Source organism: Corvus brachyrhynchos, unplaced genomic scaffold (genome assembly GCF_000691975.1).
Source record: "Corvus brachyrhynchos isolate BGI_N302 unplaced genomic scaffold, ASM69197v1 scaffold412, whole genome shotgun sequence".
In the NCBI taxonomy this organism is placed as follows: Eukaryota; Metazoa; Chordata; class Aves; order Passeriformes; family Corvidae; genus Corvus; species Corvus brachyrhynchos.
Genome location: NW_008236761.1, coordinates 509,176 through 513,955, shown reverse-complemented (window position 1 = coordinate 513,955; position 4,780 = coordinate 509,176). Strand labels below are relative to the sequence as shown.

The following is a 4,780-nucleotide window of genomic DNA, read 5'->3' as shown; positions in this document are numbered from 1 at the left end:
GCCGGGGAAATCCAGGGGCAGGTGGGGACCAGGGACAGCAGGTGAAGGTCACTAACAGAGGGAATGCCTTGTTTCCTACAGCGCAGTTCCAGCTGGCTTGGAAAAGGCTGAGGGCTGCTGAAGCAGTGCTAATTTCATTATCAGAGAATCCCAGGATCACTGAGGCTGGAAAACCCCTCCAGGATCACTGAGTCCCAGCTGTGCCCGATGCCCACCTTGTCCCCAGCCCAGAGCCCCGAGTGCCACGTCCAGGCCTTCCTGGGACACCTCCAGGGATGGGGACTCCAAACCTCCCTAGAACCCTTTTTCTTACAAACCCAGCCCCCACAGAGGAGATTAGCACTCCCTCCTAGCCCAGGAACATTCTGGAAACACTCTTTTTCCTGAGCGGAAGGGAGCCACCTTGAGCTCTGTGCAGCATCAAAAGCCTCTTGCTCAGAGAAACCTGTACAGAAAACCACCTGGGATTTAAGGGACCATTAAATAGAAACCAGCTAAATGGGCTTGAGAGGAGAACAAACGCTAAGCTTTTTTAAGTAAAAAGAGTTAGAACATGGGAGTGTGAAATCTCACACCTCTCTCTGTGTGGGTATCTCGTAACAGTTCATTCTGATTCTCCTCTGCTCCCTGATGATTATTACATCTGTCTTGCACAAAGTATGGAGTATTTCCTGAGACAAACCTTTGCCTTCATATCCACTGTAGCAAATGCCATCACTGAAATACTACATTGTTCCAGAGAAGGGAAGTGAGGGCACCCTGTAATTCACAGATGACACCAGCTGGGTGGGAGTGTGGATCTGCTGGAGGGCAGGAGGGCTCTGCAGAGGGATAGGCTGGATGTCAGGGAAAATTCCTTCCCCAAAAGTGGGAGCAGAGGTGGACTGAAGGTTTGAATTCTAGACAAGGCAGTAAAAAGACATTATTAGGCATTTAGAACTCATTTTTGTTCAATAAAGCTGCAGCAGGGAGTGGAGTTAGCTTATTAATATAAGAAATTGCTGCTGGTCCTTAACACATTTCGATCAATGTGTGAGAACTGGCAAGAAATGAAGAGCAGGAGAAAATTAAAAAGATCATCAAAAAGTTTCTGACTGACAAACTCCTGGTGCCTCAATCAAGTGTTTATTTGTGCAGGTGTTTTCTGGTGATCTCCTGGAGCATGACTGGGATCTTTTCAAAGGGGTGGAGATCTCTAAAACCTCCTTTTGTGGCAACGAGGCCCCTTCTGAACAGTGAAGGAGCCCAGATGGCACGTATTGGACAAGTCTGGGGGGAAAAACCAGCAGAAAAGCAAATGCAGCTTCTCATTAGTGCAGGAATTGGCACAGGACTCGGAGGCAGCAAACGCTGCTGGACAAGCTTTTGGGAAAAGGTGCCCAGGAACGCTGTCGAGAATCCCCAGCTCCCTGGAACATCAGTGGAAAGGGTAAATCACAAGGTGTGATTTGTAAAATGGCTGGTGAAAATGACCTGATGGACAGCTTCCTTGTCCAAGGCATTATTTTGGAAATCTAAATATAGAAATAAATAAAGAAAGAAATGAATCTGTCTCTCTGAAAGCCCCATGTAATTTCCACAAATATTTTTAGTCTGAAGGTTGTTGTGCATTTTTTACACCAGGATGTAAAAATGAATTTCATGCTGCTCCTGCCCATGAAGGAATGTTGCCACATGCCCTGCCTAAACCCAGATGAACTTGGGAAATTGTGACATGACCTTTACGCAACCTTCCCCATGACATTCGTCAAACTAAACATTAAAAATCAGGAGGGCTGTACAATAGCAGTGCAAACATAAATTAATTCATTTTCTCCCTCTTTTTTGTCCCAGTGCAAATGGAGAGGTGAGAAGCATCCGAAAACCAGTGGAATTTGCAGAAGAGAAAATAAAAATTGTTTTCCACATTTCACACCTTTGGAATATTGCTGATGTAGCCTTCCGGCAAGGAGGAAAAGGACATGGGGGAACCAATGGTTTGTCCTTTTATTTAAAACACAGCATTGTTTGGGCTTGCTTTGATGTTCTAGCAGTGAGACTGGTTTTTTCCTTAGCACATGAAATTATATTGTGGCACTAGGATGAAAAGCAGCGCAGCTCAGCTGGAGGCTGTATGGCTCCATCCAGAGTGCCAAACACATTTCTGGTGTTTTCTTTTTTGCTTTTAGGGAACATTTTCTGCAGGTTTTCTTAACAACTCTTAGACATCGCTGCTTTAATAAAACCATCTCGTGTTCTGCGACATTTGGATAATGAATTGAGTGATGGAGCTGTCAGCTCTCTGCTGCTCAGCTGACCAGCCATCACACCAAGGACTCTTTGGCAATTGGGAGATGTTGGGTTTCATGTTTAATTCCCTTATTTCATCAAAGGACTTTATTTGAAAAGCGTATTTGAATCATGCATGTGCTGGAGATGTTCCTTATATCTAAATCATCTGCAAGCAGCAATGGGGTTTTAAAGATTAAATTGCTTAAAGGTTTATTCTTTTCTAAAGAAACAGAGTTTTTTTTCATGTGGGGACTTCTGTTATGGAAGTGCCTCCTTTGCATTATTGAGGCTTGGTGGTGATTAATCGCAGATTTCCTCAGCCAGCAAAGCGCCCCTTGTGCAAAGTGTGCCCTGTGCTGCCGAGGCTGGGACCCAGCCCAGCCCTGCTGCGGCCCCTGCCCTGCACAGCACTGCATGCTCTGCTTTCTGTTCCTTTTTGAGCACTGGAAGTCACTGAGGAGCTCCACTGGGAGGTGGAAAGACAGGCAGAGGGACGAGCTCTGCTCCATGGGGAGGTGATTACAGCACCCAACAGAAGAGGTTCATAAAAATAGAACAGGTTTTGGTGAAAACCTGATCCTGAGGATCACACTGAAGCTCCAACCTGCTGCAAAGTGACAGTCAGAATTATCCTGAGCTCCTGAGTCCCCTCCAGCCTCAGTGATCCCATGAACAGCCGGGGACCTTTTCTGGGACAGAGCCCCACGGTTTGGGAAGGGGAGTTCTGGCTGAAATAATGCACACTCCATGGAATCATGGAATGGTCTGGGTGGGAAGGACCTTAAAGCTCATCCAATCCCCTGCCACGGGCAGGGACACCTTCTCTTTCTCTTTTTCCCTCTTCCTTTTCATTTTCCTATTCATAGACTCCCAGAGTGGTTTGGGTTGGAAGGGAATTTACGTTTCTCACCGAATCCATAAGAAAAGACCTCCAAGAGTGTCGAGTGCAGCCTGCTAGTGAATCCCCTGCCCTGAGGGTGTGGAACGCCCCATTTAGGGCTGCCAGGAGTGCCGGGGAAGCTCCGCGGGCTCCCCGGGGAATGTTCAGACTCCAGCAATGCTCACTGATGTCACCGGTACTGCCACAGCTCAGTGCCGTGGGTGCCCAGTGCTGATGCAAACAGCAAAAAGCCCTTTTGCCTCTTTACTGCCGAACCCTCTTTTACACCCCAAGCTCGCCCATCCTGACCAATGTCCACGTGGATATAGGAAATGCCTCGGATTTTAGGATGCCTTTACGACTTGCAAACTACCCAATCCCATTTGCAAGAAATTATTCAAGGCATTATGGCCCCAGTTTTCAGGCTCAGCCTCTGTGCCTGCAAGTAATTACAGGGACAATTTCCAGCAACCAGGGGCAAGGGCAGTTTTCTCTGTGTAGATCTCTGCCTGCCTGATTATCCCACAAAAAGATGGTTCTGTGCTATAAAATGTTCCCAGAATAATCTGTCTCTGGCAAATCGCTCCCATACGAGCCTGAGTTGAAGTCCTCTGGAAAGAGCCCCACCCAAAACCCAAAGTGAAGCATTAATTATACAATTACTCTCTATCTTTTTCGCAACACAGTTTTAAAAATCTTAAAAATCTTTCTTTAAATACGTGCTTTATTGTTATCATAATTTCCCTGGAGTCTGCTGCACAGGCAAACTTATGGTGCATCACCTAAAAACGTCGCTGTGGTGCCTTTGGTACGCATAAAAAAGAGCAGATCTTCCTTCATGTTGTTCTAAAAACTATTTTCATGTTCCAGCATTTGGATTTATGAAGCATGGGCTATATTATATAACTTTATCTTAAAGTAGTAGACTTACAAAAAGTAAATAGGGCCCCCATTAAGTAAAAAATGAACACAACAACCAAAATAAAAGGTATTATGGTAAAGGAGCAAAACATCAGGGGTTTTATAAGGCTTAATTTCCACTCTTCTCCATAGCCTTGGGACTGCTTACGTCTAAATATTGTGAGTTACTCAGATTCACACCCCAGTCTGATGGAGGTTTTCATGCACCCCCTCCCCAGCAGTGCTGTTGAAAATGCAAAGGAGGCAGGAAATGCTGAGGTGGGCTTTTCCCCACTATGAAGCCAGGCAAAGCTGGAAAGTCTTGTCAGGGCTGTTAACTCTCCTGGAGAAAAATAAAAGGAGCGTTTTGCAAATGCAAGTGATGCAATCCTTATCCAGCCAGGTGAGTAAATATGCAGCCAGTGAGACACTAAGGCAGCAGGAGGATGCTGCCTAATAAACCCTGAGGAGCTGAGATACTCCCTGCGCTGAGTGTTGCAGCTTTCACTCAGGTGTAGAAAAGGTTCTCTGGGCAAAATCACTCTGTATTTTCTGACAGGTCCCCTTTTCTGACCCAATCATAGCAGCCAGGGCCCAGCTTCCTGGGCTAATCCACTCAGAAAAACAAGATTTTTATCTCCTGCTTATTAGGGTATCCCGCAGTGGTAGGGAGGAGAGAACATCCAGCAGGCAGGAATTGTGCAGCAAGATTGATTTATTTAATTATTT

At 45.9% G+C, this 4,780-nt stretch overlaps 1 long non-coding RNA gene across 4 annotated transcripts in view; it reads left to right on the top strand.

Annotated features, from left to right (window-relative positions):
* LOC108444895 overlaps window positions 1–2,448 on the top strand; it is a 77,815-nt gene extending 75,367 nt beyond the window's left edge. For 3 of the 4 annotated variants that reach the window (XR_001859615.1, XR_001859614.1, XR_001859612.1), the window contains one exon: window positions 1,138–1,827. This is a non-coding gene — a long non-coding RNA (uncharacterized LOC108444895). The other variant, XR_001859613.1, reaches the window with a different exon arrangement.
* Window positions 2,449–4,780: the final 2,332 nt, after the last annotated feature.